This window comes from Vicugna pacos, chromosome 14, assembly GCF_048564905.1.
Source record: "Vicugna pacos chromosome 14, VicPac4, whole genome shotgun sequence".
Classification (NCBI taxonomy): Eukaryota; Metazoa; Chordata; class Mammalia; order Artiodactyla; family Camelidae; genus Vicugna; species Vicugna pacos.
Genome location: NC_133000.1, coordinates 3569702 through 3592786, shown reverse-complemented (window position 1 = coordinate 3592786; position 23085 = coordinate 3569702). Strand labels below are relative to the sequence as shown.

The 23085-nt window shown below is 45.2% G+C and overlaps 1 protein-coding gene across 3 annotated transcripts in view; it reads right to left on the bottom strand.

Annotated features, from left to right (window-relative positions):
* The window catches only part of WASF3 (WASP family member 3), a 77293-nt gene extending 55932 nt beyond the window's left edge, over nt 1-21361 (bottom strand). For all 3 annotated transcript variants that reach the window (XM_072976038.1, XM_072976037.1, XM_072976039.1), the window contains exon 1: nt 21221-21361. The gene's annotated coding sequence lies outside the window, so the exon portion shown is untranslated. The remainder of the gene's footprint in view (nt 1-21220) is intronic.
* Between the last annotated feature and the right edge of the window lie 1724 nt (nt 21362-23085).

The window sequence follows — 23085 nt, the reverse complement described above, 5'->3', positions numbered from 1 at the left end:
CGAGGAAAGGGTGCCCAGGGAACAGGGCGATGCCTTCCCAGCACCGCCTCGCCGCAATTCAGTGTGTGAGGCATGACGGCAATGCGCACGGACGTTCTGATCCAAGGAAACATCCAGCCCAGCTGTGTGGTTTCGCTTATGTTCAAGACAATCCAAAGCATGAGGTCCAGCACGTGCTCTGAGGAGGAAGGCTCCCTGCACCCCAGCCTCCACCAACATGACTGCTTTTAGTTTAATTTTGAGAGAGGCACAGGTATAATCCAGCCCAGCTCTGTGGTGCTTTGGAGAAACAACATAATGGAAGGGGAGATTTAAATACCAGACGTGTGCAAAATCATTCCCAAAGTAGTATCACGGTACCGGTTTCCCTCTGAGCATTCAGCTCAGGGGAAACCAGCCAGACCCCTTGGACAGAAGCATCTACGGCCAACGCCGTACCAGCCTGGAATCCACAGCCTTCCTGGGTCTTTGCCGCTAGCTGAGTACAGTGATCGTCCCAGCTGTACAGTCCTGGATGCCCGCCGAGCTCGGTCTGCAGCCACAGCTCGCCAGCCCCGACCACGACGGCTCCTGGCTCTGCCATCACTTCCCTCTGTGCTCTGTGGCCACCTGCCTGCTCTGCGCCGCCCCAGCCATCCCGAGATGAACCGTTTCTCGTGCTATATTTGATGTCTGATGGAACAAGTTGAAACTTTTCCCAAACGCATCTTTTCACAAAACAGAAGGCTCCCTGCTGCCCGGCAATTCGGCTGAACAAAAACAGACGGGAACCAGGTCACGATCCACCCAGGGATTAACAGGAAAGCAGGCGTGAAGAAATGCTCGCCCTCACGTGACTTTCAAGACCATTTTCACTTATATTAGCGAAGAGCAAACCACGTGGAAAACCCCAGTGCTGGCCGGGACAGGGGTACACAGGCACTCTTACACTTCCCTGGTGCAAGTATAAGCGATAAATCAAGCTGTTTCAGATTGCAAAGGGTGCCCAAGATCTAATTAGACTCTAAGGGGGAAAGTATGTATTTCCCCAAGTGTATGTAACCTGTGATCGCGTACTGGAACAGAAGGCAAGTTCGGGGTGCTGTTCAGTGGAAACACGCAGGGGACTCCCTAAGCCCTGGACTTTGTGACACCGCCCCCTCCCCTGACTCCCTGGCCACAGCTGATGGGACGGGGCGGACACGACCCGTAATGAGCCGGTCAGCTTCCCTCCCAGGGATGGGATCTGAGACTGACTCTGGCTGACTCTCTCTGCACAAGCTCCTGAACGAAGGAAATGAAACCCACATGGAGAGCTTCGCCTAAAGAAGCCCCGCGTTCCGGGCACGTTCGGCTCCTATTCAGCACATGAACCACGTCTGGATTCAGTAAAGAGACCTCCACTTTGAATTTTTCAAACATACACTCGAGGATTAGTTTCTGCTTATGTTCTTGTCTTTCCTAAACTCCCTTCTCTAATCTTTCTAATTTCACAGCGGTAATTTCAGTTTATCTGGTTATCATATCTGCTCCTGCTGAAGACACGACTTCCGTCTCTTATACAGACTGAGTCTGCTGTAACCAGACTCAGCAAATCCCAGACCTCACCCTCTGCTTCAGAACACTACCCTGATGGGGTTACAGGATGTCTGCTAGATTGCTTCAGGCTTTTTTTTTTAAGTCCTATAACAATTTTAAAATCAATGAATCCTGAAAGTAATTTTCCAAAGGGGGTAAAAAAAATGTCATCTCCTCATTTTAAAAATTCACTTTGATTTAATGCTGACTGACATGCACCAACAGGTGAAGGCCAATTTCCTCTCATCATTCGTTCCGTTATTTTCCAATCTGTTACAGAATCATACAGACTATAGATGTGATTTTCCCTTCAAAATGTAAAGCTCGACTCCTGAGAATTATCACAGCCTTGACTGTCTTCTCCCACAATCATTCTGTCCAGGGGCTCTCGCCCAAGCTAACAATGAACACTCAGAAAAGAGAAGAAGATATATACATACCTACTTCAATCACAGTAGCCAACAATGACAACACAAAGAATGCAAGCTTTCAAAGCACTTAATTCTGCTGAAGATGCAATCATGTTTACATGCTTCGAAAATAACGCACTCCCCCATCCTGTTTTTAGAGAACTTTGAAAATCTAGACAATATGCTTCCTTTCAAAACACCAACTGCTTACAGAGCAAAAGAAAGAAACAGACAAATGATCTTGCCAAGAACCAGTTCTCCAGTATCTCTGGGTAGAGTAGCCCTTTCAGTGGCTACAAAGATTTGAATTCCATCCTTGATTGGGTTGATGATATACCACCTTTCATTTACTTAGAACTGAATCTGAGCACAAAAAAGAGCTTAGAGAATTCTAATTCAGTTGCTTCCAACTTTTGCAATGACGAGGACCCCTCTGTGATGCTAAAAAAATTTTTAAAGAATTCTTAACAGTAGTTATGTCCAGAGGTTGAGAAAGTAAAGGAAAAAACGGTGAGTACACAGTGATTCTTTAAAAGCACTTGCAAACACCTGTAAAATAGTAAAACATGAATATGATTTTTTATGACAGAGCCAGTAAATACCAGAACGAGGTCTAAAACCAAGTCTCTAGACTTAAGGTACAGATGGGGCCCCAAGAACCACAGGGTCATTCATCACATGGACGACTGTCTCTAAGGATCCCCAACAATCCTCTTAGGAACTACACAAGCCGACTTTAAAGTTCTTCTGGGAAAACAAGCAAAGAGAGACAGTTCTGAAAAAGGAGACAAGAGTAGACTGCGTTCCTTGCAGACACCTAGACTCTAGAAAGCTATGAAAACTAAAACAGTGTGGCGCTGACTTCTGAGTAAATAAACCTCTACAGAACAGGTTAGAAAATGCAGAAAATGACTAATACACATCTAGGAACGCAGAATGAGATGATGTGGCATTTCCAATCACTGGAGTGAAGATTATTCATTAATTAGGTACCCACTCAATAAACGGGTAACAACTTGAGTACCCACTACGGGGTTGGGGTAGGGGTAGGGGGCTCAAACGGAGTCCTTCCCTACCCCTGCCACCAAAAGTCCTAAATGGAGCCAACAAAGGACTAGAAGAAACACAGAGGAGTTTTTAAAATAATCTTGCAATGGAGGTCTTTCCAAGCATGATCGAATAAAAGAATGCAAGTGTCAAACTACTTGAAGAAAAAATTACTTTGTTCCTGAAAATTCTATAAACAGCCAAAACCATGCATTAAATGAAGACCCATCAGGGCATCACAGTTCCAAGCAGCACTCAAACCAGGTTCTTGCCAACCAAGCCCAGCACTCCTCCAAATTCCGTACGACGTACGGCCCGACAGTCACAACACAGACTCAGCCGTGAATGCTGACCTCGCTGGTAACGTCCACAGAGACTATCAGGCACCCGCTGTGCACAAGCTGTACGCCAAACCCTAGGAGGAAGGAGAACCGGTCTTCTGCCTTCCAGAAGCGTACGATCTAACTTACTAGTCAAGCAAACCGCAAGGAAAGGATGTCCTTGTCAACAGGAGCAACACGTGTCACGTTTTCATCCTCATATCTCCCCATGTGAGCAACAAAGCAAAATCACACGTACCTACCATACCGCTGTAAGCACGTCATAACTAACCATGCGATTTTTTTAAAGTTAGTTTAAGGCCACACTTGAGTGACTCAGCCCCAACCTGGAGGCACCCCTGCAGCAGTCCACCAGCTGAGCGGGGTCCTGCGAAGGCTGCTATTTAAACTCAGGTCATCACTCAGTATCGTCTTGGTCCTGAAACCGTGTAATTCGGACGTCTATGGACTCTTCCCCCTTTATCCCTGTCTGGTATTTCTCCAAGTGTTATCAATTCATTCTTTCTCTTTAACATGAAAATATTACTTGTTACAAGTACATATTCACTCACTTCTGTCAGTGTTTTCAGTTTTTCTTCCTTTTGGTCACCTGGGAGAACAGCATGCATGTGATGACGGAAGCTTGGATTCAGAGGGACTCTGTCCTCTACACCGCCTTTTCCTGGAGGATGGAATGCAGGTCCTCCCCCGGCCCCCCAGCCAAACAGCACAGACTATCTCAACCATCAAAGGAGGGCCTGTTCCCATTTTTCTATTCACAAAGGCTCTGAAACAGTTACAACTTTCTGGAAGGTCGTCCACAGGGCAACACTGGCCTTGCAAGAGATTCCAAAGCCTTCTATCCCGTATGTACCTTCAACACACAAATACTAGCAAGTAAAATTCCTGAATAATTATCTCGCGTGTTTCTTCACTGCCTATGAATGTCCCTAGATAACTGAACATAAAACTGAAACATATTTGATAAGTTCCTTATTTTAAATTACGGAAATGACTGAACTCAAGATAAATCATCCTTTTACCCGGTAATTGTGAAGAAATGGATGAAATTATAAGTCAATTCCAATAAGCTGTCCTTAATAATTTCTGCAATAAATAATTCTTTGGTTAACAACCAGAACTCTCAACATACTACACTGAAGATACCAAATATAGATTCGGTTCACAGAGGCCAAAGAGTCTTAATTCCAGATTCTATGACTACTGTTTGAGAAAAATTATGTTCGCCGCCTAGTACTGGAAATTAAAGGCACACTTTTACTTTAAAACTAAGCGCTCTAGGGAAGTACTCTTGGCAACTATTTCCCATGAATTATAGTAAGACATTCTCATTTGCCACAGTCAGGGATTTTCATAGCAAAGATCTTTAAAATCCTGAGACAGTTCATTTGTATTCCAGCAGAAATGATCAGCCCTTAAAAAGAGGAATAGGAAAAGGCCCCGCACTCTTAATTTACTGGGCCCTGTGACTAACCAACGCTGAAGTGCCCCTGTGGTAATGCTAGCTGGCTGTCCACAATCGGGCAAAACCAAGTGTCTTTTTGTTCTTTTTCTTGGAGGGGCGGGTAGGAAGAGCCCCAGGGGTACCACTTAACTTCAGAGGTTTCAGTAAACATTAGGCAAAAATGCAGGATCTTCCAGGAGGGCAGAGATTCAGTGCACTGAGCCCAAAATGTACTTCGCTGCACTGAGCTCTCAGGGCCTCTGGGCAGATCACTTCTCTGGGGAGCCCTTGGCCTCTGCGCGCCACGCCCTCCAGGGCTCCTGAGGGGCAACCACACCTCCGACGCCTGTCACCACATGCTGTGGCGGGGGGGGGGGGGGGGATGAAGACGGTCCTCCACAGCCTCCCGACCAACAACGAGATAGCAAAAGTGGCTTCAAACGACTGTCAAGGCTTTAAGAAGGGAGACAGGGACCTTCTGTAACCATAACACAGGAGGGGACTCTAGAGACAACCCCAAATCCACTGTGCAGTGTGTTCAGGGCCACTGCTGGGAAAAACTGCTCAAGGAACAACAAAAATAAGAAATATACAGACAAAATAATAGCACACGCTAGAGGGGAAAAGGCCCTTGCTCCATCAGGAGTCCCGCCCAGCTTTATGCATTCACCTGCGACCTGCGCCACAGGCGACCCGTTCTGTGCGTCATCCATTACGGAAAAGAATCCTAGTTCTTCTTTTCTTAACCAGGTTTGTATTTTTTTTTTAATTGAGGTATAGTCAGTTTACAATGTTGTGTCAGTTTCTGGTGTACAGCATGGTGCTTCAGTCATCCATATACACACATATCCCTTTTCGTATTCTTTTTCGCCATAAATTACTGTAAGATATTGAATACAGTATGACCTTGTTGTTTACCTATTTTATATATAATAGTGTATATCTGCAAATCTCGAACTCCCAATTTATCCCTCCCCACCTCCTTGCCCCCTGGTAACCATAAGTTGGTTCTCTATGTCTGTGAGTCTGTTTCTGTTCTGTAAATAAGTTCATTTGTGTCTTTTTTTTTTTAGATTCCACATATGAGTGATGTCATACGGTATTTTTCTTTCTCTTTCTGGCTTACTTCACTTAGAATGACGATCTCCAGGTCCATCCATGTTGCTGCAAATGGCATTATTTTATCTTTTTTTTATGGCTGAGTAGTTAAGAATCCTGCTTTTTCTGATTCTTGCTTCTCTCCGCTGCCTCTGGAACTTACCTTCATGCAAACCAGGATCATCTGAGTAAAACGCAACCTTAGAGGGTTGCTGTAAGAAGGGAGGGTATAGCTCAGTGGCGGAGTGCGTGCTTAGCATGCACAAGGTTCTGGGTTCAATCCCCAGCACCTCCATTCGACATAAAGAAAGAAAGAAAGAAACCTAATTAACCACCCCCTCCAAAAATGAAAAGAAAAGAAAGAGGGCTGCTGTAAACATCAAATTCGATCATGTAACTAAGACACCTAACACCACAGATCATGAGAACCGCGGGACCATGGCTGTTGCCCTCTTTTCACTGAGACCTCAGGCTGCAAAGTACTAACTTAGTATTAATTTCTTTCTGCCCCACTTTTAAATATCCAGAAGGGTGCCTGTCAACATTTTTCTCAATAACTAGTTATGCCCTCAAGTTACCTACCCTCTTAGGAGACATGTTAAGAGCTAAAGGACATGGAGGCTGCCCTGCCTCTCTTCCAAGTGTGGCCCCAGATGCACACCCAGGTCTGAAGGTTTCTGAGGAATTTCCTTGCTGTTGCTGTTGTGCTTTATTCTGCACATCACTGGGCGGTTTTCCGTCCTCAGCACAGAACTCTACCCTTCATTCATTATTCACGTGCCCTCCTTTACTCTGACACCAACTCTGTGGGGTAGGCATTGCTTTTTCAGATGAGGAAATCCAGGCTTTCAGAAGTAAAGAAAAGGCCTCAAAACTACATGACTAATAAATGGCAAAGCCAAGATTTGGCCCCAGATCAGTCTGGCCGCAAACTCCTCCCTGCTCGTGACTGGGTTGCAATTCTATCTCATCAGGTCTGAGAGGCAAGCAGTCACCCAGCCCTGAGCCTGAAATCATCCACACAGGACGGCATTCACGCACACGCCACGGTGCTCCAACAGGCAAGACAGCATCTGTCAGAGGCAGGCGAAAAAGAGAAAAGAACAATAAGGACAGAAGCACTAAATGGGTAGAGATGGGACCCACAGACGCCATCCCTCAACCCCTGCACGTCTGCTTCAGGGGAGCCACAAATCTGGTTCGAGAACTTGGCAAGGGGAATCGGAGTATATCACAGAACTCAGGGTCCAGGAGCCACGCGTCTACCTACCAATCAGAGAGGGTGCCTTCACTCCTGCTCCTAAGACCCAAGGGCAATTGCAGCCAACACGTTTGAGTCCACACCTGCTAACGTCCTGTCCCAGAGCAGGGGCTGAACGATCACCTCTGCACAGTCCTCTCTCTTCAGTGCTCCATACGGCCCCTCTGCTCTGATCCCAGAGCCTCGCAGGCATGGAGTCCTGCAAACAGCTGTCCAGGAAAGAATCTCTGGTGAGTGCGAATTAAAAATTAAAAGCCAAGAAGCTTTGACTGTCTTCCCTGATAACACAACTTGGGAGCCCTTGCCCACAGAGCAGTGGTTTTGTAAACTTGTTTTTAAATAAAATTTTCATCTGAACGCCCAGCAGCCGGTCATGAGTGACCCTGGTTGGAACCAGAGTGAAAGCTTCCAACTGATTTCTCCATCCTAATTTCTCAGAAATGTGGCAATTCCTAGTCCGTCTCCAGCTTCTCCGGCTAACCCAGCCGCTGCGGCTTCCTCCCACCACAATATGCATTTGTGAAGTTCAGCCCTTATTTTCCTTCCAAAAGGAGCAATTATCAGCAAAAGTAAAACTCAAGGTAAGAAGCCCATGAAATATATACATTCATACGCATACATACAGGAAATCTCAGCAAAGTGAGAAAACTGACGCTAACTGGACAACTTACATGAGGTCGCAAGAAAATATTAGGGACAAAAAAGTTATGAAACGGCTAGATTGAACAGCAAGACAGCATCGGAATATGACCTTAGGATACAGTCTTTACCACCTCTGCATCTGGGGGTGGGGGCACAAAACAGATCGAAGAGCTCCGGCCGACCCACACCGCTCTGGTTTGTATTCATTCAACTTTCCTCAAATGCGGTTTAACTCAGTATTGTTTTACCCCTAACGCTTCAGACGTTCTAGAAACGTAAATTTAAGTGAAATCTGTGGAATCTTCTGATTTATTTTAGTACTTCAATGAGAAGACTGGGATAAATAAAATTCTACTCAATTTAGGAACAAAAATCACATTCTCTCCATCTGGACAAGGAAGTGTCCCCCCATTTCACCGACAACCACTGCCTGCAAAACAAACATAGCCTTAAAAAAAGAGAGAGAAGAGAAATTTCAACATTACCAGAAATAATTTGACGCTAACAGTAGAGTTGGCGGGGGGGGGGTGGTCAACAAGCTCCAAAATGTATTACATGAAACCCAACACTTCAGAATAATATCTGAATGCTAATTGGACCTTCAAAAGCATATGAGTCTAATGCTTGGCCGCGTTTATACAAAGCCCATTGAGAGTGGAATACCATTCACTGAGGCTCTTTCAGACATTCCTGATAGAAATAGAAACTGCACATATTTTTAAGCTGCATTATGCTACAGCACTTCAGAGGGGAAAAAACCAAACATGAAAGCCAACTTTGGGACACATTCATATTAATAAGAATCCATCCTAATACTCTTCTCAAGGGAAAAACCTAAGAGGTTATTTTTAAGTCCAATCTTACATACTGGAAAGCCAAAAATACACAGTAAGAAACGACTACAAATGCAGGCATCTCTCATTTTCGACATCTAAGGTTTCAGAAACGCAGTCAATCTAGAAATTATGTGTTTTTGGCACAATTCTGTTTCATTTTTTCTGGGCTCGTTCATTCGTTTCTGAAGACTACACGCACGGTGAGCACACGAACCGTCTGCAGTGTCGTCTCTGGGTGGGAAGGGGGCATCACAAGGCATTATGCATCATGTCTGAAGATCACTGTGAGGTGGGGGCACGGGGGAGCAGGGTGCAAAGACTCGTGTTTTTCTGTCTTTTTTTTCATTCCCCCTGCCAAAGGAGTTCAAAGAGACCAAAAAAAAAAAAAGATAAAATAGACAAAGTGATAATGTATATAAGATTTTGGCGTATCTGCAAAACAACCCAAAATACAAATGTCTCCTCAGTAAAGAGGAAGAATTATTTTCAATTTTTTTTAAATTATTTTCAACTTTATTTCCTGTTCTTGGCATTTCAATTTAACCTTTGTCTGGAACCAGACTACTCACCTATATAATCTATGGAACACTGAAATATTTGAGTTTTATATGTCTATCATCCAAAATTACTCAATAAAAGGTAAGCAAAAAATAATAATGATTATATTTAAATAATTTGCTTATAATGAATCATCACATCCTTCCCTTTCTCTAGCTTGTATATTTTACTTACTTTTGTACTTCAATTTGGTTTCTCTCTTCTTGTTTTGCAGTTTCACATTAGAAAGACAGTCCCAGACAATCATCATTCTAAAATTCTATAGTCAAAACAGTCACAAATAATTTTTAACAATTTTGAGGTTAAATCCTACCTAAATGGTAGGAGATCAAGAAAACTGACAAACCTTTAGACTGACCGTGAAAAAAGAGAAGTCACAAGCTGGCAAAATCAGGAACAAAAGAAAAAACACTGATCACTACCAGCCATAAAAATGTTCACAAGGACTCTAAGGGAACACTCTGAAGAAGTTTATGCAAGCAAACTAGACAACTTAGATGAAAATGGAAATTCCTGGAAACATATAAATTAATAAAACTGACTAAAAAAAGAAAGAGAAAAGCTGAATAAACATATAGCAAGTTAAGAGACTGAAATAGTAATTTAAAATCTTCCCACAGAGAAAAGCTCAGGCCCAAATGGCTTCACAGATGAGTATCTAAAAAAGAAACACCAATCCTTCACAAATTCATCTAGAAGAAGAAATACTTCCTAACTATTCTATGAAACCAGTTTTACCCCCAGGCCAAAGCCAGACCAAAACATCACAAGAAAACTACAAACTGATATCCCTCATGAATTAGTTGCAAAAATCCTCAACAAAATAGTAACAAACCAAATCTAGAAACATATAAAAAGAATTAGATACCACGAACAAATGGGATTCATCCCAGGAATGCAAAGTTGGTTTAACCTCCAAAAAATCAATTTGTACAGTATGTCCTATTAATAAAGGACAAAATCATAGGACCATCTCAATAGACACAGAAAAAGCATTTCACAAAATCCAACACCCATTTGTGATTAAAAATTCCTAGCAAACTAAGAATTGAAAAAAATCTTCCTCAACCTGATAAAGGGCATCTACGAAAACTACAACTGACATCATACTTTGTGGTGAATGGCTGATGCCGTCCCCTTAAAATCAGGAACAAGGCAAGAATGCCCATTCTCACCACTTCTATTCAGTGTTGTAACGGAGATTCCACCCAGAGCAGTAAAAGAAAAGAAAAGGAGACCATCCAGATCAGAAAAGAATTAAAACTGCCTTGCTAGTCAATTTCATGACTACTGCATGTCATGATCCTACATGCAGAAAGTCCCAGGGAATCCACGATGACACTACTAGAACTAAAAGACAGGTTCTACAAGGTCACAAGATACAGATCAATACACAGCAATCAACCGCAGTGACCACAAAGAGGAAGCATGAAGGGGTTCCTTTGTGGGAATGACAGTCCACAACTCAATGGTGGTTACATGACCCTACATGAGATTAAGGTGCATAGGACCACAAATGAGTGCATGTACAGATTAGTAAAATTCACTAGCACAAACTAGTGAATAGGGTCTATGGATTGCACCAATGTCAATTTTCTGGTCTTGATAATGTGCCATAGTTATACAAGATGTTACCACTGGGGGAATCTGGGTGAAGGGTACGTACGACCTCTCTGCACCACTCTTGCAACTTCCTGAGTCTACAACTGTCTCAAGATAAAAAGTTATTTTTAAAAAAAGTCAAGTGTTTTTCTACAGAATAGGCAACAATCAAAAATGAAATTAAGATCCTCAGGTGATTCTTTTGTGCAAATTTGGGAACCACTGTCTTATATCTTTCTCAAGACAGCAAGAACAGACGTTACATAAGCATATGATGTACCATCATTCCAAAGTATGTAGCAGTAAAGTTCCCAAGAGACAGGAAGAGGGGAGGAGCTGGCTCAAAAACTAAGCTGATTATCACTGACAAGATTATCACTTAAAAATGAGTCAAATTAAAACTTGACATGAACTAAAAAGGAGAGCTATATCCAAACATAAGTATAAATGTAATCTATAAAATAAATCCAGCTATTAAAGAAATTCCAGATTGCCAAGGTGAAAACAGAGGGGTTTTTTTTTCAGTTACATTAAAAAAATTAGAATACTCAAATATCTCCTTCCTTTTCTTTTCCTACTTAAACCTTTAAAACTTTTTTCTTGGAAGTATTACACATACACAGAAAAGTTCATGGCCTCAAAAATGTACAGTCTGGAGAACTGTCACACAGTGGGCAAACCCAGGTGACCACCATTGAGATCATGAAATAGGGCATTGTGAGTGCCCTCAGAAGTGCCCACCATGCCCCGCTCAGATATTAATCTTTTCTCCATCCCAAAGGTAACCACTTTCCTCCTAACATCTCTTCTTAATTTTATTTAAATGAAATCTCACAGTTATGGATTCTGTTACATCTAGCATCTTTTGCTCAACATTAAATCTGTGAGATTATCATTGTTGTTGCATGTAGCTTAATTTTTCTTCATTTCTGTCACCGAATAGTGTATGAATACACCACAACTTAATCATTCTACTGCTGATGAACATCTGGGTTGTTTCCAAATGGGGTTATTACAAACAATGATGCTACAAATAGCACCACACATGTATCCTGGTAGTCACACATTTCTGGTGGGGGTTTGTATACCCAGAAGAGATTCTGGTTCATAAGGTATGTGAATTGTCAACTTTAGTAAACCACGCTCAACAATTTTCCAACATGTTTGTACCAATTTACACATCCATCAATCAGGTATACAAGCGCCAGGTGCTCAGTGTTGTCCACACGACAGACTGCTGGTCATTCCAATTTTAGCCAATCTGATGACTCTATGGTCAGGATTATTTCAGTCTGTACTTCCCAAATCCTAATGAGTTTAAGCTTCTTTTCATATGTTCACTGGCCATGTGTATGTCTATATTTGCATATCCGTAAAGGGCTTACTCCAATCTCTTACCCATTTTTTTCTGTTGGATTAGCTGGTTTTCTTAATGATTTCTGCCGTTCTTTCAATTTTCAAGGTAGAAGACATGTCAGTTTACCTGTGATTCAAATATTCTCTTCCAGCCTATGGATTACATTTTAGTCTTAGTGGTATATTTTAACAAACAGAAGTTCTTAATTTAGTTGAATTTAGCATCTACTGATGGTCAGGGCTTCCTGTTTATGACATTTTCCCCTACTCCAGGCCATGAAGCTATCCTATATTATTTTTTTTCTTATCTTTCACCTTTATAGTCTCTCTGGCATTGATTTTTATGCATGGTGTAAGGTAGGGGTCAAACGTCACTTACGGACATCCACCTCAGGATCATGTGCCAATTATCACAAAGACTGTCCTTTCCAAACTATTTTGCACTAAACAATTAAATGTCTACATGTGTGGGTCTGTTTCAGGGCTTTCTATTCAGTTTCATCAACCTGTTTGCCTATAATTATGCCAATACCACACTTCCTAAATATTGTGACTTTATAAACTCTTGATATCTGACAAGTCCTGCCACCTGTTATTCTTCAAGAGCATCTTAAAATTCTTGGCCCTCTACATTCAAATAAATTTTAGAAATAGTCAATTTCCACCACCACCCCAAATTTCTCAGGCTATGGACTCGGGTTGAACACAATCTACGGATCAATGTAGAGAGAACTGACATCTCTGTTTTTAGTCCTTCAATCCATGAACATGGTATACTCCTCCTTTACTTACCTCTTCCTTAAATTCTCTAAATATTTTACGGTTTCCAATGTAAAGTTATTGTTAAATTTCTTGCTGGCTCTACTCCTATATATTTGGATTTTTAATGCTATCATAAATAAACCTTTATTTACTTCATTTTCTAATTGTTTATGAGAACCCAGCAACTATCCTAAACATACATCTTAAGTCTAATAACTTACTACTTCTTCTGCATGTTTCTACATACACATAGTATTGCCTGCATATATTGTTTTTTTTTTTCTTCCTTTCTAACTCTTGTATCTTTTATTTCTCTTTCTTAATCTACTGCACTGGGTAGAACCTACAGCATGATGTTGACTAAATGTGGTAATAAAAGCATCCTTATCTCATTCCTGATTTCAGAGGATAACTTTTCATTATTTCATCATTAATAAGATATTTGCTATAAGTTTTCTGATACTCTTCCTAGTTTGCTTAAAAGTTTTTCATCGTGAATACATATTAAATTTTAGTGTTTTCTGCATCTAATGATGACTGCATAGTTTTTTCTCCTTCATTAATATGGTGGGATATATTGGATTTTGAATGTTAAACCAACACCGCATTCTAGAATAAACACAAATTGCTCATGATATATTACCCTTTTACACTGACAGATCTAATTGTTATTTTTAAGGATTTTTTACAGGCATGTTCATGAATGAGACTGTCTTGTAATTCTTTTTTCTTGTAACATCCTTGACAATATTAGATATTAAGATTAGCTGGCCTGGCAGGACTTCCAGGCTTAGAGGATTTTGTCCATCTGATTTCAAATCTCTCCGTACAACCTCCCTCCAAAACATCTATAAGGAAAGCAAAAAATCCACACGACCCACACTTTCAAGCATCAAGAGGAGGCAGAATACAATAGCCTTGAAATTACCTGTAAGTAGAGGAATAAACTGAATTCTACAGAGCTTCCACCACACACCACTGCCAGCCTAGAGATGCTTCCCATGCTGAGTCACTGACGGCTTGCATTATTAAAGCCGCCAAGTCTACAACACTGACTTGGGAGGCTTGACTGTCACTGAAAGCACAGGTTTTGTTGTTTTAATTCCTGATCCTCACAGAGTTTTAATTCTCACTATTTATACACAGCTTACAGCTTTATTATTATGAGGATTTCCCGTAAGTTAATTCACATCTTTATTTAATGGAGGCCAAGAGAGACAAATCCCCACTATTTGGATATAGGACACATTCCATTTAAACAAAACTTGGAACTTCCACTACACAGTTGATCTAAGTTATATCAGTGTCCACAAAGAGAAAAATGCTGAATAAACATTAAAATGCAGGGCAATATTGTTTGTCTGAGATGAAATCTGCCAATCTTAAGAAACTAAACAGCCTCAGAAATAAAACCACAAACTTCTAAACTGCATAGCAGGAAAAAGTAGCCATAAATACAGCTTAAAAGAAAAATTCTGTTCTAAACCCTTTAATGCCTCTTCCGTACACAATTCTTTTAAATGACGCCCTGAGATTTTGTTGTGTCTGTAATTTTCTTTTTGGAGGGACGGCCTGCAAGGAACCAGACAGATGAGAAATGGAGGAGGTTTCTATTAGCCTGTGTGATGCAATGGACACCCAGTGCAGAAGCTATCCATTTTTAATTACATCTCAGGCAGGGACTGGGCCTTCAGCATCGCTGATAAACCTTGTGACCATTCAAAATCACCACGCCAACCTTTAAAAAGGAGTAACATTTCAACAGTCTTCCTCCCTGGAATATCTCACAGAGCAAGTCCTGCTTTAGTAGGGCCTTTGGAATCAAAGTTGACTGCAGTGTGTAGTTAAAATATGAAGACGGGGGAATTTGGGGCTTTCTGTGTACTGCTGGTCTTTAAATCAATAATCAGGGTAATTAAAAGATGTACAAAATGCAAATACAAAAATACTATGGAAAACGAAGAACCAAGATATGTTTTAAATCTAGAAGGATGGTTATAAGACATTTGTTTTCCTATTGCCATTGAAATAGATGGCAATATTGAAATAGATGGATGTCCTATATTGAAAAATTGCAATCATTCCCCTCAAATTAAGATCTTACTTTGTAGAGACGGAAAGCGAGTCTGTTCCTCCTCCTTCTAGGCTGTGCACAGCCTCTCCCAGGATGAGATCAACATGAGCTGCTCCCTCTCTCCTTGCAACCTCTCTGGTTAATGTCACCCCTCCCCCAGGACTAGATACCTTGCTCCCTAAGTGTTCAGACACTACCCCTTCCATGCACACAGGGAGCAACTTTAAATCCCTGAGCCTCTCCGAAAGCGTTAATTCTAAACTGAGGAAAGAATACTGGGCGGCAAAGAGTTACAAAGTCAATTCAAAGCTGAACTCTGCCTAGTAATCCCCCAGCCCAGGACTACATCACCAAACAGGCAAACACCAAAAACGACTGTGCACAAAGGAACTGAAACAATAAGTGTGTTACTAGTAGCGCAAAATGACTCAGAGCAAGTTATTAAAATTACACAGCAGGGACAGAGTTCTGCTTATAGCCATGAACCAAATTTGGAACATATTCAGTCAGTGAAAAGGTATTTGATGAAGCTCTTCCATGTGCAAAGAATACACTGTTTCATCCATTTAGCTGATAATATACGGCCATGTGGACTCCAGTTCACATTCAGTCACATCCACACTTTTATGCTGCAACAGGACTGCACTGTTCGTGCGCGCAAAGTGGGTACCAGACCTGCTTGAGAGGAGGCTGGGAGACGAACCAGGATGGAAACGCCGCAGCAGATACCGAAATCTTCGGCTTGCACCAGAGCACAACTTTTACAAGTCCAATACGGGTTTCAGAAACCAGAAGCACTTAAAGACCAGAGGTCACAATACCTAGGGGAAGGCAGCCAGTGTTACCACTCTGAGCAAAGGCTGTGACCCAACGCAGTCTCTACAGGAGGTTATTTCCCAAAGCCAGAACAAGCCTACCGAGACAGGCACCGCACGGTCTGGTTCCTGCCCAATAGGAGTTTACAGCTAACAAGACAATCGACCCTCTCTGGCCTCCCTAGCTCTTTGAGGACAGACTCTTGGCGACATCAACAGCGTCGCCACTAGTAATCAAAATGGTACAAAGCAGGCAACCAAACGTTTGTGGGCCGCTCGGAAAGAAGCAGAAAGCAAAAACTAAAAGAAAATAAATAAACAAACACTGAAAAAGTTCCAGAATATATAACGCGACAGAAGACACCTCTAGATTAATTTCAAGGCCACTGCTCCAGGAGGTCAGAGCGCGCTCTAAGAACAGACGCAAGGGAAACTCTCACAGTTAAAAAGCTGAGGAATCATCCCGGATGCTGAGCTCTGAGTCAAGGCCCAGAGTTCTGAAGGAGACCCGAAAGACGAGAAAATACCCTGGGATGTTCAGGATGTTCCAAATTAAAAAAAAAAAAAAAAAAAAAAAAGAGTCAAAAGTCAAGAGAAGCCAAGAGCTAACGTCAAAGAGAAGAGGCCCAGGTCCGGACAAGGAGAAAAGGAACAGACTGGCTCCAAAGACGAGGAGTGACTTCTGAGTATAGGAAAATATTCTTATCTAGGGACATCTATTAAGTCAGGGAGACAGGCTCCGACACAAAACAAACAAGACGGGCCTTCAGGTGAGGAGCAGAGAAAGTCCTGCCAGGACAGGACGGCCCCAGCGAGGACAGTCATCACCAGCATGCCCTCCAGGACACCAGGACCTAGAAAAGGACAAGGCCGTGGGAAGGCGAACACACCCTCGGGAAAAGCACGCCTTAAAAGGAAAACAGCACCTTAGAATTGTCTCGATAAGAGAAAATAAAGTCGCCCCACACCAGCCCCGCCAAACCCAGCCTCCCTCGACTGGCTCCCCCTGCAGCGCCGTCACCCCCTCTCCCCCAGCGGTGAGGCTTCCCCGAGACGTCTCCTGTCAGAATCAGCCCCTGCGTCCCAGGGCTAATCCCAGTGGAGACTCTGAAGCCACCACCTAACGGGGGGGGGGGGGGGGTCTCTCTCGAGCACTGTCTCTCTCGGGCCTTTAACGTGCTCAAACCCCTCTATTAAAAAAACACTTCCCCTTTACCCAGCACCCTCCGTCCCCTTTCACCACCACACTCCCCCCACTTCCTGGCCCCTGCACACAAGGAAAACCTCTTACAAACTGGCCGCCTCGCTCCTGTCCCCATCACTGAGTCACCACTGCTGTCACCTATGTTATCATCCCTCTTTGCTGAGGTTTGCCTGCACCGTGGCTCCCAGACACCATTCGTGTCCCCGGCCCCATCCTTTCAGTCTCAGCACAGGCACCTACCTTTTAAACACGAATCGCTCAGAACCCATCCTACCCAATCCCTTTTCTCACTCAACACATGCTTCCTGAATAACCCAATCTACTCCACTGCCTCCACCAGCAAACGCAGGCAGAAGTCGAGGTTCCGGAACGCTCTGCTCACTGCACCGCTGAATACGAGGAGAGGTGCCTACTGAGTAGCGGAATCCTCAGACGTGGTCAAATAACAAGCGTTTATCTCCCAGCAACTCAGCACCCGTTTGAAAAAGCACACTTCAACGGACAGAAGATGGTATATTTACTTCACTCTTAAATAAACCACTAACGGCCTGGGTGCACGAGTAGAACACCTTACAGTTTCTCAAATCTTGGAGTCAGGCTGGATACGACCTCCTTCATGCCTGTTCCACACTGATTCACACAAGGAACAGCGACCAGTGCAAACCCAGCCTTGCAAAGATGATGTCGTCAAAAGGAACCTGGTGCAAACGACTGCAGAAACTGGTGACCACTCCGAGCAGGTGGTTCCCACAGGGTTGACAGGTGCTACCGGCTTCTGCATCTCCTGCCACAAGTCAATATGCCACAGTCTCCCTGCAAGTTCACGTGGCAGGGAGTTTGGCACCGGTGCTAAGAAGTCTCACGCGTGTGTCTCCAGTCCAGGCACCTCCCGATATCCAGATCCCAATGCTGCCCACTCAGTACCATGTCCCATTGGCACCATGAACTTGACAGTGCCACCATCTTCCCCCTGGGATGCCTGCTGCCCAAAGTCAGCACCGCCACCCACCAACCGCCCAGCCAGGGCTGGCCCTGTCCCCTACCCCACCCTCTCCCAATGCCTCCCCACAACCAACAACCACATCCTACCTCTCCAAGTCCCTCTCCTCCCAGCCTTGCCCGTCCATCCGTCCTCCAAGGGCACATCTGATTGTGTCCATCTTTGGCTCAGAATTCTTCCACTGCTTCCCAGAACTCACAGAGGAGGCCAAACTCCACGTAACAGGACTCACAACTTTTCCGTGGCCCCAGTCACCCCTCCTATCTCTTTCTCCCACTGCCCTGCCCTCCGCCACACCAACATTCTAACCAGGATGCAAATTAGTTGCTCCAAAGCACCATCTCCCCGACCAGCCTCTCTCTATACTCCCTCTCCTCAGCCCAGTCTCTAAGTCCCCTTTTGGACTTCTTAGGGAGGATTTTCTCATCTCCCTGAACAGCCCCTAAGCTCGGGTTGGTGATCATCCTACAAGCTCCTGGAGCGGCTGGCTCCGGGCACTCACTGCACGCCGCACTTATAACCGACGGCTAACAGCAGCCGAGACTGCGCTGAACAGAGGTGTCTGCCTTGTGACCCTTGTGTCCCCAGAAAGCATTATAAACTCTGGGGTACACTGAATGAGCAAAGCCCGTGAAGGAGTCAATCCGGCCACTTGTGTGATGCTCCCATGTCCCTCACTGCTGACCCTGTCCCCTCGCTGACCACACCACACGGAAACTGCATCGCAACACCATGAACATCCTGAAAGCTCTCACCTCTTATTTCTGCAACCCCGGTATTAAAACAGTGCCTGAGGCTTCACAAGCATTCACTAAATGGTTTTTAAATTTTAAAAAATATATTAGAAAAAATCTGGGAGGCTACACACACCCCACAGTATGAAGTGCGGTCGCCTCTGGAGAAAGAAACGGGACTAGGGCGGCCACAGGTGAGGAAAGGGGAACCGAGACGTCTTACCCGCCTGTCTCTAGAGCGACTCTTTATTTCACAGTGTGCACTACTCATGCATTGCTGGTATACAATCATCCTGGATTACCAGCCTACATCAAGTCAGGGAAAGGAACCAGCCCTGAAGCAGGGTGCTTGTGCCCAACGACAAGAGCAGGTCCCACAAAAACCCGACCTTAAAGAGGAAAACCGGTCTCTGAGAAAAAAGGACTGAAGACACAAATGAGCATCTGAGGTCTGTACAGTGCCCGGACGCGCTCCCGAGAACACATGGTGACAGCGTTATGAGCGGAAAACACAACCTCAATTATTCCTCAGAGAAAGTTCTGGCAACTCTCAAAGACCACTAGCACTGGCTCACCGGCTTAGACAATTCTCTGAATACTCAGAACAGGCAACTGTTTTAATGGAAACGTTCCAATAACCGAAAGGTTTCTACAGGAAGGGTAGAGCACATCTACCTAGAAGGACACACTAAGAAGAGACGGGAGGTCACGGTGTTGGCAGGACCACTCAGACAAGTGTGTTGCTGCACGCTTATGCTCAGGCTCTGTAAAAATGCTGTAGCGTATCACTGACTGCTAGGCCACAAATTTTAGGCAAACAGATAAAGCATTGCTGTAAAGCAACTTCATGTCAGTAACCAGAAGTGGAAGGACAATTTTTATATGTAGATAGTTCTAGAACAAGCTTCTTTCCACTGTTTTAAGAACACAGTGATGACAGATCAGACAGTAAATTTATAAAGCTAACCGAACTTTCCAACCTAGTGAGCTTGAAACATCTGAAAAGGCACAACTCTCATGAATATAAATTAAGAAGGTCTTTAAAAATGAAGAAAAATGAGGACTCCGTGGACACTCTTAGAAAGGAGACCAGACACACAATGAGAGCTGCCTATGGGAAAAGCCAAATCCAGCTTTCTTTTGTTTAACCTCTCAAGCAGATAAAAGAACCAGCTTTAAAGAATCACCACATTGTTTCACTGCTAGAAAAGCAAAGTTAGGTAAAGCATATACAAAAAGAAGTATCCGGAGTTCAACAGAATCCGCCCTAGAGGCAACAGAGAAGTCAATGGTAATACTTTGAACCTAGTTTTGATAGAGAAGCAGACATTTTAAGTTTTAGGCAAACCTAATTTTTAAGATGCAAAGAATGTCTAATGGCTAGCTCCTTCCCTTAAAAAATGTGGATTCCAATTCTTGAGTTACTATTTCCTGCCCCATGATGCATCTCATTTGAACAGCTTCAAAGCGAAAACGGGCCTTTCTAATTGTCAGGTTTTAACAACTCAGAAATTATTGCTGGTAGTAACTGCAAATTTTAAATTAATCCCCAAATGAGAAGGAATTCCTAATCCGCCCAATAGCAGCTGAGAACTGAGATGCTCCATTCATTCCTAAACCCTGGGCTTAGTTTCTTAATAATTAAGAACTCTGCTCTCCTCCAGGGAACTATCCCCGGCAGAGAGGCTGAACCAAGGAGAAATCGCCATTGCCTGTAAGCACCACACGGAGAGGCAAAGGCTTTCTGCTCGCCCAGGCTCCGGCGCGGAGGAGGCGCGAGAGCCGGGCCCCGCGGCCCCGCCGGCCGCGCGGGGAAAGCCTCCGGGGGAGGATGCATCCCCGCGAGGTGGCCCCGGCGTGCGCCCCGTCCCCGCAGCGCGCCACTCGCGGGCTACCGACCCTTTCCCAGCACTCGGGCTGCCGAGGCCCAGACTACGCACGCCCGCAGCCCCGAGGGAGGGGGCACCGGGCGCCGGAGAGGGCGAAGCCAAGGAGAGAGGGCCGGACCCGGGCAGCGGGCACGCGGGGACTGGGCCAGATGCGGCGAGGGCGCGCGCAGCCCGGAGGGACGCGAGGGTCCCAGACGCCGGGCAGCCCCCGGCTTGTGCATGGGGCGCGGGCCGAGGCCGGGGCGCCACCTGCGGCCGGGAGGGCGGGCGCCTGTCCCGCAGCCGGGCGGCGCGCACCGGGCAGCGCCGGGGCCGAGGGCTGGGGGGCAGCCGCGGGCGAGAACGGCGCCGGGCCGCGCGGGAGCCGGGCAGAGAGGATGCGCCGGGCTGCAGGGCAGGCGCGGGCGGCGGCGCGGCCGCAGTGGGCCCGCCGCACGCCCGAGCGCCAGGGCGATGCAGCAAGTTCACTTGGCCGCGGGGCTGCGGGGCCCGGTCCGCGCCCGCCTCTCCCGAGGGGCAGCCGCCCGGCGCGGAGCCAAGCAGGGCAGGGGTCAAGGCCAGGGAGCCGGCCGGCCGCAGCCCGCACTCACCGGTCCGCGGTTCCGCCGCCGGCGCCGGCGCCGCGCTCCGAGCTCCATGGTCCCACCGCGCCGCGGCCGCCCGGCGCCCCCGCCCCGCACCGCCCCGCACGCAGCGGCGCCAGCGACGCCGCCTCCGGCCCGGCCACGGCCGCGGCCACGCCCCCTCCCGGCTGGTGGCCTGGCCGGAGCGAGAGGGGGGCCCAGCGCCGGTTCCACCAACCAGGGCGCGCTCGCCCGCCGCTGCTCCAGGATTGGCGAGCGCCTCGGCCAATGGGGGACGGCAGGGGCGCGAAACGTCGGGGCCGCGGGGCGGGGGATTGCGGAGGAGGCGGCTCTCAGTCTTGGTCCCCCGCCCCCGCCTCAGGATGAGGCTTTGGCCGGAGTCCCTTCCCAAGTGGACAGGTAGGGACACTTTGGGCCCGGTTTATCCTAGGGGCCCTGTGTCGCCTCTGCTTACGATATACCCACTGCAGCCCTTTGAGTTTCCTCCATACCCTAACCTTACCTGGGTTTGAGGGCTCTTGGAGACAGAGATCCAGCTACCTGTATGCTGCAGGGTGGAAGGTTACCAACCCGGAAAGGTTATAGCCGTGACCTCGGTTCATTAGATGCCCTTCTGGAATCTGTTACCATCCTGCCTGCAGAATCGTCTCACCTCCCTGCACAGATTCTTTCCTTATTTCCCCCAGTTCCAGTCTTCCTCCACTCAAATGTGAGAATATCCACAATACCTGTTAAACACGGGCCATCCCTGAAACTACCAAGCCAAGCCCCTTGGCAATGGAACTGACTCAGATGTAAACTTCAGGGGGGAAATGAAGGGGAAAAGGAGGGAATGGAAGAGAAGGGGGAAAAAAAGCCAAGTGTTTTCTAGGTCCTGGAGGAAAGGGGATGTTCAAAAACATCAAATAGAAATGTTATCTATATTTTACTTGCATGCTTTTATTCTTCTTGACTTACCAATAAGATCACTAAATTGAAAAATGTTTAGGAAATAAGTTCAAAACCCAGTAAAGAGAGCTAGAAAAAAATGAATTCAGGTTGTCTTTACAGACCAGTGACAACTACACACATCCGCTCCAGCGAGTAACAGCAACTAAATGCTCAGAAAAAATGAATGGCCATTGATAACAGTTTTAGCAAAGTTTGCAGCACCAGCAGTGCAGAAGAAAAATCATGTACTCCTCTTCATGTGTAATCTATTAACCCACATTACTTCCAATGGAAGAGTTTTTCAAAGTCTGTTTTAAGATGACATAATCTTAGTTTCCATATCATGTCCACATGAAATATACTGGTAATTATTAAGGTAAACAGGATTTTTGTGGTTTTATTACACTGCTCTGTATTTGAAATGTTGATACTAGAGTGACTACTTTCTGCTGAATTCAAAGCTGAATTGGCATTCAAATTAAAATAGCTTTCCTTAATTTTGTCTTCACTTACCCAGGGGAATACCTTCCGTGTCTATATTTAGGTCATTGCTGTAAAATTCAAAAATATAAAGAGATGGGATACCCAGAGTGTGTTTTCAGGCTTGCTAATCACATTTCCCTTGCTCCTCCTGTCTTCAGTGACCTCCACCTTAAATGAACTGCTGCTACACTTAGTTTACACCCTTTATGAGCCCTTAATCGCACTGTCCTGAAGTGTTCAGGATTGTTTCATATAGGTCGGTCTTATCTCTAGTTAGATGGTAAGTTCCACGAGGGTAAGGAACTTATTTTATACTCCTGTTTCCTCCCACTGTAATTTCCAGCTGAACGTGTGGTAAATAGAGCCCTACCCTCAGTACTGTGTCCATAATACAGGGAATTTTCTTCACTTATGGTCCTTCTGTGAACCAGTCCTTTAAATAAAATTGCTCAGAGTAG